Raw genomic sequence first — 13,159 nt, 5'->3', positions numbered from 1 at the left:
CCCAGTCCACAGAATCAGCTTTCGTATTGCTTCTTCATAAGGCATTAAACCAATGGCTAATATGTAGTGTTATATACTCAGTAGCTAGAATACATAGGTCTGGTGCTAATGAATGGAAATAGGGTTGTCCCTTACCAACACTACCAGCCAAACCTGGAAAACAAAAGAGAAATGAATAATCTTACAGAGAAAAAAACTTGGAAAACACCATGCAAGTAAGGTTAAAAAAGTCACCAGTTGTGGGACAAATCAAAACTATTATGACACCTGATTGGATGTAATGAGAATACACTGTCACTTCTAGGACATCCTTGTGAAAAAATGTACAGTATAATATAATCATGATGAATCATAAGAAAAACACAAATTGAGAAGCAGTATCCAGGATAATTGAATTAGAGTCTTAAGCAGAAGCATGTAAAGGAAGACTGAGGAACTATTTTAGACTGAAGAAGACTAAAGAGACTAAATGATTATAAACTGGATACTTTTTTTTTAAGATTTTTTATTTACTCATTTGAGAGAGGGAGAGAGCAAGAAAGAGCATGAGCAGGAGGGGAGGGGCAGAGGGAGAAGCAGGCTCCCTGCTGGACCCTGGGATCGTGACCTGAGCCGAAGGCAGACACTTAACCGACTGAGCCACCCAGGCACCTCAAACTGGAAGCTTTTGCTACGATTTGCATGATTGAGACAACATGTGAAACTTGAATGGGGAACCATAGATTATATGAATTTAATGCATCACTGCAATTTTAGTGCTTTTGATAGTTATATTATTACATAGGAAAAATTCTTAGGAATTACAAAGTAAGTTATTCAGATTTAAAGGACACTGATAGCAGCTGACATATATTCATATGATTAAAAAAAAAAAAAAAAAAAAACCCAAAAACTACTCCTGAAAATGATAAAAGAGCCTAAATGTTTATATATTCAATAGTGGTTAGAAAAATAATCTAAAGAGTATATAAGAATGGAAAAATAAAGATTAAAACCGAAGTTAACAGGGGCGCCTGGGTGGCTCAGGCGGTTAAGCGACTGCCTTCAGCTCAGGTCATGATCCCAGGGTCCTGGGATTGAGCCCCGCATCAGGCTCCCTGCTCGGCGGGAAGCCTGCTTCTCCCTCTGCCCCTCACCCTGCTTGTGTTCCCTCTCTCGCTGTGTCTGTCAAATAAATAAATAAAATCTTAAAAAAAAAATTAAAAAAAAAACAACCGAAGTTAACAAAGTAGAAAATAAACCTGTAATAGATTTAACAGAGTCAAATACAAATTATTTGAAAAATTTCTAAGCAACAAGCAAATAATAAAGAAAAAAGGCAACAAATGTCAGAAATAGAAAAGATACTTCAAAATAAGTAGTTCAGGTAGTAACAAGATTTACTGGGACATTATGGAAAATTTTACACCAACATTGAAATATTAGATGAAATGGATATTTTCCTATATTCAACAATAAAACCAGAATAATTCTACAACCTTATAGATAATAAATTAACTTTTGAGAAGACCCTTCCTCCTAAAAAACAATGCACACAGGTGTACACACACACACACACACACACACACACACTCTGAAACACAAAAACACACTTCAGGCATGGTTGGTTTCACTAGCAAATTACATCAAAATTTCAATTTTGTTTTTATTTAGGTTCGGCCTTATGAAAAATTTGGTAGAGTATAGAAAAGGAAGTAATATTTCCCAATTTATGCTATGAGGCTGTAAAACCTTGATAACAAAATCTGAAATGAACATTAAGAGAAAGGAAGACTATGGGTAAATATCATATTCTGAACAAAATTTTAAGGAAATTGCATTATAGCATTATATAAAATGAATAATACATTATGGATGTTTGAGTTTATTCCAACAAGGTAGGTTATGTAACATTAGGAAATATATCAGTATAATTTACCACATTAATAAAAAAAGGAAGAATATATTTGATAACTTATATTGCTGCAAAAATTTTTCACACATTTCAATATTTATTTGTGATTAAATACCTTATTAGGTGAGGAAGAGAGTATTTTTTTAAATATAAACAATAAATTCCTACAGGAAACAATATGCTCGAAGTTAAAGATCTGAATTCTCTCCTTCTGAAATAAAAAATATAGTTAAAGATACCTAAAGTGCCTGCTAATATTTGATAATGTAATTCAGGTAATATCCAATGCAATATATGTATTTAAAAAGAATTTTATATCAATTTATTTGATATCACTCTGTACATAGAAAACTTTTAAAACTCTTGTTAAGTAATGTATTAGAAATTTTGGCAAGGTTTCTGGATATTCGATCAATATACAAAAATCAATTGTAGTTCTATATGCCACCAACTGACGGGAAAAATTTACAATAAAATGAAAAATTATTAATTTCCTTGGAAACTAACAAATACAAGATCTATTTGTGGACAGTTATAAAATTTTATTGATCGTCAGTAAAGAAAGCTTGATAAATGGACATGTAATGTACTAGAAATTGCATTTTCCAAGCACGGCTTCAAAAATTGTCTTATTAAATCAGTTTATATATACACAGCATATGTATTTTCAATTCAGAAGTTTTTTACATTGTTATTTTATAAAGCTTAGTTGATTTGGAAATGCTTATGATTAAGAGTAGCCAAAACATTATCATACTAATAGTATAAAGTAGTCACCATTTAGAAAAGTTTTAAAAAGTTTTACAAACACCATTTGCTGTTACAGTAATGGCAAAGTTGTATAAATAGACCAATACAATGGAATGAAGAACCTAGATATAGACACAAGTATGTGTAAACTATTGGCACATGAATGAAGGGACACTGCAGAGAGGGGAAAATAGATGGTCTTTTCAATAAAAAGATGCCTGTAAGCTGGTTAATTTAACACCAATATGTTTAAAACAATATTTTATACTTTTCTCATAGAAAAGTATAAAAAGGAAATTTTTTAGAACTTTGGGATATGGAATGGTTTCTTAAACAGGTACAAAAACAATAACTACACATTTAAGGAATCTTGTCAGATCATTGTTTAAAGATAGATTAAATAGTCCAGAAACTTCACTGATCACACAAAACAAGGAGCATGCACTTTGCAAAAGTAGTCTGAAAAAGTCACAAATGGACATCTCTATACCTACACAAGCAAAATCAAAAATTCCTGAGAATTTGGAGAATGAGAGTTCCAAAATTACCACATTATAACACTTAGAAGAATGTCTAGTTCTTTACAAAAAAAATACAGAACATTCAAAGAAACTGGAAAGTATGACCCATTGAAAAGACACAAAAGAGACAGAAATCATTCCTAAGGAATCCCAGACATTGGAATTATTGAATCCAGTATCACAGTAAAAGGATCATATTCCATGACCAAGTGGAATTTATCCCAGGAATTCAAGGCTGAATCAACATACTAAAATCAGTATATCATATTAATAGAGTAAAGGGGAAAGTAACACATAATTATCTCAGAGACAGAAGAAGCATTTGGCATAACAGCCTTTCATAATAAAAAATAAAACAGGAATAGAAGGGAACTACTTCAATCTGATAAAGGTCATCTATGAAAAATCCACAGCTAAAAACAAGCTTAATATTGAAATAGTGAAAGATTGAAAGTTTTCTTCTTAAGATCAGGAAAAAGACAAAGATATCTGTGCTTGTTGCTACTGTGTAACATTGCACTGCAGATTGTAGTCAGGGAAATTAGGCAAAAAAATAAAAGGCATCCACATTGAAAAAGAAGTAGTAAAACTATTTGCACTTAAAGTGATTTTGTTCATAGAACATCCAAAGGAATAAGCAGTTGTTAGAGCTAATGAAGAAGTTCAGCAAAATTGTAGGATACAAGACCAACATAGAAAAGTCTGTATTTTTATATGCTAATAGTTGGAAAATAATTTAAGGAATCAATTCCAAAAAAAAAGGACTTAGAAATGAATTTGAAAAAATAAATTAAGACTTAGACACTGAAAGCTACATAAAAACATTGTTGAAAAAATTAAAGATATAAATAAATGGGGGGGGAAAAGGATCTAAATAAATGGACAGCCTTCCTTTGTTTATGAGATGGAAGGTTTGTTATTGGTAGTGCTCTCCAAATTGAGCTATATTTTGGGTTTTTAACTGACTTCTTGCAGAAATAGACAAACTGGTCCTAAAACTAATATGGAAATGCAAAAGACCAGGAATAGTGAAAACAAATTTGGAAAAGAACAAAATTGGACAACTCACACTTCCCAAATTCAAAACATATTATTCAGAACTATGGTAATCAACACTGACACATAGATTAAGGATATAGATTAATGAATCGAGGATACACAAATAAACCTGTACTTGTAAGGTGGATTGATGTTTTTGACAAGAAGACTAAGACAATTCAGTAGTGAAAAAAACAGTTTTTTCAGTAAATGGTGGTTGGCCAACTCAATATCCACATGCAAAAGAATCAATCTGGGCCCCTCTATATAACCGTGGTCAAAAATTAAGTAAAAATGGATCAATGATCTAAATATAAGAGCTAAAATTATAAAACTCTCATGAGGAAAAACAGGTATAAATCTTTGTAACCTTGTATTAAGCAACAGTTCTATGGATATGGCCCCTAAAACACAAGCAATCAAGGGGGAAAATATATACATATATAAACATAGATTGGACCTGATCAAAGTTAAAAAGTTTTGAGCTGTAAAGTGTGCAATCAAGAGAGTGAAACCCACAGAGTGAGAAAATATTTTGAATCCTATGCCTGGTAAGAGTACAGTGCAGAATATGTAAAAAATCTTCAATTCAGCAGTGCCTTAAATGCATATTGCTATGTTAAAGTAGCCAATCTGGAAAGTTTACATATTGTTGTATGATTATAGTTATTTGACATTCTGGTAAAGGCAAAGCTATGGAGAGAGTAAACGTATCAGTGGTTGCCAAGGGTTTAAAAAGAGGAAAGAAGTGATGAATACATGGAACACAGGGGATGCTTAGGGCAATGAAACTATTCTCTGTGATATTGTAATGGTGAGCATATGTGATTATACATTTGTCAAGACACACACAATGTACATCTCAGAGTGAATTTTAATGTAAACTGTGGCTGTTAGGTAATAATAATGTATTGATATTGGTGCCATTAATTGTAATAAATATACCACACTACTGCAAAATGTTAGTAATAGCAGAACCTTTGGGCTTGAGGGTGTATATGGGAACTTTGTATTTCCTGCTAAATTATTTTCTAAACCTAGATCTCTAAAATATGAAATTTATTAATTAAAAAGCCTGCCACAATTTTTCTGAATCAGCATTTTGTGGCTTTTTGCATAGGTTTCTCCACATATTTTGTTAGATTCATACCTAGTTTTATCCTTGTCTTTGAAACCATTGTTAATAGCATTATTTTTTGTGCTTTTTTTCCTACTTTTCCTTCTTCAGTTTTTCATTACTGATATATAAGAAAGCAATTGATTTTTCTGTATTACTCTTGCATTCTGCATTGCTATATTCACTTACTGGTTTTAAGAGGTTGTTGGTTATTCATGTTGATTCTTGGAATTTTCCACTTAGATAATACTGTCTTCTGTGAATAAAATCAGTTTTATTTTATTTTTCCAGTATACATACATTTCATTTCTTGTATGATTGCTTTAGTTAACAAATCCAGTGTAGTATTGAAAAGGGTGGTGAGAGAGCACATCCTTTTCTTGTTCTTGAACTTAGGGGTAAAATGTCCCTTTATTCACAGTTAAATATGAAATTAGTGGTAGGTTTTTCATAGATGTTATTTATCAATTTGTGAATGTTAGGCTTTATCCATACATTGCTAAGAGTTTTTGGTCATAAATAGGTGATGGATTTTGTCAAATGTTCTTTCTGCTTCAGTTAATATGATCATACATTTATTTTTTCTATGATCTGTGCACATGCTGTATTACATTGATTTTTAAATGATGAAATACTCTAGCAAATCTAGAATACTTCCCATTTGCCATTATGTATGATTATTGTTTTTAAATTGTGGATTTTAGCTTGCTGATATTTAGTTGAGGATATTTTTATCTGTATTTATGAAAGATATTGGTCAGTTCTTCCTCTTTCTTCTAATGTCTTTATCTGGTTTTAATAATAGGGTAATGCTGGACTCATTGAATGAACTGGGAAGTGTTCCTCTATTTTCTAGAAGAGAATGTGGAAAATTGATTGATTAAATGATTGAGAGAATTCACTACTTAAAATCATCTGGGCCTGATGATTTTTCTTTCAAGTTATTTGTTATTGATTTAATTTACTTAAAAATATATAAACTTATTTAGAGTATCTATTTCTACTTATGTGAGTTTTGATAGCTTGTCAAGTAGTTGATCTCATCTAAGTTATCAAAATTGTGGGCTTAAAGTTATTTGTAGTATTCTGTTAGTATAATCTTTAAATGCATGGAATCAGTCATGAAGACTTTTCATTACTATATTGGTAATTTTTCTCTTCTCTATTTTTTGTTTAGCCTGGCTGGGGACTTTATTTATTACTCTTAAACAAACAAACAAAAAAACAAAACAAAAACCTAGCATTTGGTTTTGTTGATTTTCTCCTTTAATTGACTATTTTCAGTTTCATAAATTTCTGCTTTACATTTTATTGTTTCACTTTTTCTACTAGCTTTAAGCTTAACTTTTTATTTATGTGGTATACAATGACTGAAAAAATATTTTTGTTTTAGGTCCTTCCTTTATAATACATACATTTAATGCTTTAAAATTTCATTTAATCACTGTTTTCCTTGCATGATGTAAATATTGTTGTTTTAAATTTTCATTTACTTAAAATATTTTAAAATTTCTTCTGATACTTGTTTGATCCATGTGCTATTTATAAAAAGTGTTTCATTTAATCTCCAAATATCGGGGTTCCAGCTGTTTTTCTATTACTGATTTTTTGTTTAACTTCATTGTGGGTTGTGAGCATATTTTGTCTGGTTTCTGTTCTTTCAGATTTGTTGAGTTTTAGGATACAATATGTGATCTATCTTGGTGAATGTTCATGTGAGCTTGACAAATGTGCATTACTTTGTTGTTGAATAGAACATTCTATATGTGTTAATTGGATCGAGTTTATCAGTTATGTTATTTAGTTCAACTATGTCACTGATTTTCTTTCTGTTGGATGTATCATTACTGAAAGAGAGAGGTGTTGAATTCTCCAAGTTAATTGTGGATTTGTCTATTTCTTGCAGTTCTAATGGATTTTGCCTCTTTTATTTAGACACTCAGTTGTTGGGTATATAAACATTTAAGATATTTATGTCTTCTTGAATAAATAACTCTTCAGTCATTATTTAGTGTCCCACATATATATGTATATTTCTTAAAATTTTCTTAAATTTCTGTTTTATATCTTCAAATTTTAAATTACTTTTTCTGCAAGAAAAAAAGTGAAGGCACAAAAAATACAAATCATGTTATTTATAAAAATTTTAAGAACAGTTTAAAATATTCTTCTTATGTATTACTGTGTAACAAAGTACTCTAAACTCAGTGATATAAAAAAACTGGTTTATTATTCCCATAAATTCTGTGAATCAGTAATTCAGAAGAAGTGTGGGAGGATGAATTTTGTTTCTGCTTCACTATGTCTGAGGCTTCAGCTGAGAAGGTTTGAAGAATTGTGGGTAATTTTGATGATTGCAGCTGTAATCATCTAGAGGTTTATTTGCTCAATTTTTGATGTCTGGGCTGGGATGAGTCAAAGATAAGCTGACCAACTGTTCTAGTTTGCCTGAAACTGAGGGAGTTCCCAAGATGTAGGACTCTTATTTGTTAAAACCAGGACCTCTTGGGCATACACTTGGTCAGCATACTTTAACATTGAGCTCATTTGTAGCAAAGCACTTGCCCTTTTCATCTGCCTTAGGCTTCTGAAAACGTTGTGCTGGATTGTGAGAGGAAGTATTCCAAGAGGGTGTATTTGGAGATAAATGTTTAAAATGACCAAGCTGCAGCTACAAGACTTCTCGCAAAACCTGGGAAGTCACATAGCATCATTTGATTACATATGAGCTATGAAGGCTAGCCCACATTTACAGGAGGGGAATTAGCTACTGCCTTTTGATAATAGAGTAGCAAAAATTGTACTGTAGAAGAGAAGCTAGAAGAAATAATGTGAAGCTAGAAGAAATAATGCTGCAGTAAGCATTGAGAAAGGCAATATGCTAGGAAATAAATGATACTGCCCTGTGATACATATATAGGTGGTATAACTATAAGGAAAGCAAAGAAATTATCGTTTAAAAATTCAGGTTAGCAATTACAGTAATCAGGAAGGAAAAAGAAATAAAAGGTATCCAAATCAGTAAGGAAGAGGTAAAACTATTTGCAGATGACATGATACTATATATAGAAAACCCTAAAGACTCCACCAAAAAACTGCTATAACTGATAAATGAATTCAGAAAAGCTGTGGGATACAAAAATCAATATACAGAAATCTCTTGCATTTCTATACACTAATAATGAAGCAGCAGAAAGAAATTGCACCAAGAAGAATAAAATACTTAGGAATAAACTTAACCAAGTAGGTGAAAGGCCTGTACTCTGAAAACTGTAAAACACTGATGAAAGAAATTAAAGATGACACAAACAAATGGAAAGATATCCCATGCTCATGGATTGGAAGAACAAATATTGTTAAAATGACCATCCTACCCAAAGCAATATACAGATACAATGAAATCTCTATCAAAATGCCAACAGCATTTTTCAAAGAACTAGAACAAATGATCCTAAATGTGTATGGAACCACAAAACACCCTGAATAGCCAAAGCAGTCTTGACAAAGAAGAACAAAACTGGGGTATCCTAATTCCAGATTTCAAGATCTACTACAAAGCTGTAGTAATTAAAACATTATGGTGCTGGTATAAAAATAGACACACAGTGGAACAGAATAGAGAGCCCAGACATAAACAAGGATAATATGGTTACTTAACCTTTGATGAAGGAGACAAGAATATGCAATGGGAAGAAGACAGTCTCTTCAACAAATGGTGTTGGGAAAACTGGACAGTCACATGCAGAAGAAGGAAATTGGTTCACTTTCTTACACCATGCACAAAAATAAACTCAAAATGCATTAAGGACCTACATGGGAAAACCAAAACCATAAAAATCCTAGAAGAGAGTACAAGCAGTAATTTCTCTGACATCAGTTGTAGCAACATCTTAATAAATATGTCTCCTGAGACAAGGGAAACAAAAACAAAAATAAACAATTTTCCTACATCCAAATAAAAAGTTTCTGCACAGTAAAGGAAACAATCCACAAAACTAAAAGACAACCTATTGACTGAGAGAACATATTTGCAAATAGCATGTCAGATAAAGGGTTAGTATCCAAAATCTGTAAAGAACTTATACAACTCAACACTGAGAAAACCAAATAGTCCAATTAAAAATGGCCAAAAGACATGAACAGATATTTCTCCAATGATGACCTACAAATGGCCAACAGACACTTGAAAAGATGCTTAACATCACTCATCATCAGAGAAACGCAAATCAAAACCGCAATGAAATATTACCTCACACCTGTTAGAATGACTAACGTCAAAAATACAGAAAAAACAAGTGTTGACAAGGATGTTGTTGGCAAGTCATGCACTGTTGGTGGGTGTGCAAACAGGTGCGGTCACTGTGGCAAAGAGTATAGAGATTCATGAATGAATGAATGAATGAATGAATGAATGAATGAACGAATGAATGAATATCAATCAAAACTACCATATGATCCAGTAATTCCACTACTGGGTATTTACTCAAAGTATATGAAAACACTAATTTGAAAAGATATATGCACCCCTATGTTTATTGCAGCATTATTTATAATAGCCAAAGTACAGAAGCAACCCGTGTCCATCAGTGGATGAATGGATAAGGAAGTGGTGTGTGTGTATATGTATGTATGTATACACAAAATAGAATATTCGTCAGCCATAAAAAAGAATGAAATCTTGCCATTTGCAACAACATGGATGGATCTAGAGGGTATAATGCTAAGTGAAATAAGTCAGAGAAAGACAAATACCATATGATTTCACTCTATGTGGAATTTTAAAAACAAACAAAAAAGAGACAAAAAACAGACTGTTAACTATGGAGAACAAACTGATGGTTACCAAATGGGTGGTGGGTGGGGAGATGAGTATTATAGGTGAAGGGGATTAAGAGTATATTTATAGTGATGAGCACTGAGTAATGTGTAGAATTGTTGAATCACTATGTTGTATACCTGAAATTAACATAACACTGTATATTAATTATACTGGAAATTTTTTTTTTAATTTCAGGCTAGAAGTTATTAATAACAGAAAGGGAGTAGGTTGCAACAACCAAGAGATGCTTATTGGCACATGTGGAATTCTGTCAATTTTTTTATCTGAGTAGTTACATAGATATTAGACTTTATTTGTTAAAATGTGTATGTAATTTAATTGTACTTTTCTGAGTGTACATTATTTTAAAGTATTAAAAATATTAAAATTAGAAATGGACAACTCTCTTCTGGAATTTATTCTCTGATGCTTATTCTTTGTATGCCAAGAACTTTCCCTATAAGAGCACCAAGTGAGAACTTATTTATCAGAGAGTTTTCAGTTTTGATTATTTCATTTTCTAGATCTTATGAGTTTGGGGAATAGAGCCTTTGGGGCTGGCTAATTTATTGAAATCAGTAACAGCAAAACCACTGTATTTAAGTCATAGTTGTCTCTAAAGAAATGAAAAGAAGAATAAACCCAATGATGGTTTGTGGAAACCATCATTTTGTGGAAAAGTTGGAAGCTTTATGAACACTGTGAACTCTAGAATGAGGCAACAGAATGAGTGAACAAATTAGAAAAATGTAGTCCCAAACAAAGATACATCATTAAAAAAAATAAATTTTTGTTAAAAGAAAATTACATTTGTGAGCAAAACTTTCTATTCCTTTACAGAATAAGAATCAGTGATGAAGATGCTTAGCAAACAAGAATAGTTCTGAGCATTAAACCAAGAAAGCCATATGTATTAACTTTGTAGGGCTTTTGTAAGAAACAACCACAAACTGAGTGCTGTAAAACAACAAAAATTCATCATTTATATGACTGGAAACTAGAACTCTGAAATCAAGTTTGCAGAGGCATATTCTCTGTTAGCTTTTGGTGATTGACAGCAATCTTTGGTGTTCCTTGACTTGTGTCTCTATAACTCCAGTCTGCCTTCATGATCACATGGCCTCTTTGTGTGTCTCTGTCTTCATATGGCATTCTTCTCTGTGTGCATATCTGTCTCTGTGTCTTTCTCTTGTTTTTATAATGATACCTGTCATACTGGATTAAGGGTACATCCTATTCCAGTATAATTTCATCTTAATTACATCTGCAAAGATGCTATTTCCAAATAAGGTTACATTCACAGGTACCAGTGGTTAGGACTTCTAAATATATTTTGGGGACATGCAATTCAATGCACAAAAAGTGGGGTTTTTATAACCTTAACTATAATTATGAAAAATGAGCTTTCATGTTTAGAAATTTGTTAGTTGCTAGCTATTCTTTATTTGAACAAGTAACTTATACTGTAATTACAGTATTAAAATTTTCTAATATTCACACATAGCAGAAACATATATATATATATATCACTAATATAGAATTTAGATCCTGATTTTACCTCTAAATGACCATAAAGATCCTTGGAAACTCATTTTACCTGGTAACTTAGTAGCCTAACAAAAAGGAGACGGATGAGTAGAGGGAGTGATTAGTGCTGATTTCAAAAAACTTTGGTGGTCGAATGAGAAAATAAACTAGAAAATGTAAAATGTGCAGTACAGTTGAAACTATTTGAAATCAAAGATAAAATTTCCAGTGTCCATTATACTTTTTTAAAATTTAATTTTATTATGTTATGTTAGTCACTATACAGTACATCATGAGTTTTTGATGCAGTGATCCATGATTCATTGTTTTCTTATAACACCCAGTGCTCCATGCAGTATGTGCCCTCCTTAATACCCATCACCGAGCTAACCCACCCCCCCACCCCCATCCCCTCTAAAACCCTCAGTTTGTTTCTCAGAGTCCATAGTCTCTCATGGTTCATCTCTCCATCTGATTTCCCCCCCCTTAAATTTTCCCTTCCTTCTCCTAATGTCCTCCATGCTATTCCTTATGTTCCACAAATAAGGGAAACCATATGATAATTGACTTTCTCTGCTTGACTAGTTTCACTTAGCATAATCTCCTCTGGTCCCATCCATGTTGATGTTGATGTAAAAGTTGGATATTCATCCTTTCTGATGGCTGAGTAATATTCTTTTGTATATATGGACCACATCTTCTTTATCCATTAATCTGTGGAAGGGCATCTCGGCTCTTTCCACAGTTTGGCTATTGCGGACATCGCTGCTATGAACACTGGGGTGCTTATGGCCCTTCTTTTCACTACATCTGTGTCTTTGGGGTAAATACCCAGTAGTGCAATTGCTGGGTCATAGGGTTGCTCTATTTTTAATTTTTGAGGCACCTCCACACTGTTTTCCAAAGTGGCTATACCAACTTGCATTCCCACCAACAGTGTAAGATATGGGTTCCCCTTTCTCCACAACCTCTCCAGCATTTGTTGTTTCTTGCCTTGTCAATTTTTGCCATTCTAACTGGTGTAAGGTGGTATCTCAGTGTGGTTTTGATTTGAATTTCCCTGATGGCTAATAATGATGAACACTTTTTCATGTGTCTGTTAGCCATTTGTATGTCATCTTCAGAGAAGTGTCATGCTGTCTGCCCATTTTTTGACTTGATTATTTGTTTTTTGGGTGTTGAGTTTGAGAAGTTATTTATAGATTTTGGATATCAGCCCATTATCTGTAGTGTCATTTGCAAATACCTTCTCCCATTCTGTGGGTTGCCTCTTTGTTTTGTTGACTGTTTCCTTTGCTGTGCAGAAGCTTTTTATCTTGATGAAGTCCCAAAAGTTCATTTTTGCTTTTGTTTCACTAGCCTTTGGAGATGTATCTTGAAAGAAGTTGCTGTGGCTGAGGTCGAAGAGATTACTGACTATGTTCTTCTCTAGGATTTTAATAGGTTCCTGTCTCACATTGAGGTCTTTCATCCATTTTGAGTTTATCTTTGTG

Source organism: Mirounga angustirostris, unplaced genomic scaffold (assembly GCF_029215605.1).
Source record: "Mirounga angustirostris isolate CCGP_5_RB_7025 unplaced genomic scaffold, mMirAng1.0.hap1 SCAF_10, whole genome shotgun sequence".
Classification (NCBI taxonomy): Eukaryota; Metazoa; Chordata; class Mammalia; order Carnivora; family Phocidae; genus Mirounga; species Mirounga angustirostris.
This window is presented reverse-complemented; position numbering follows the sequence as displayed.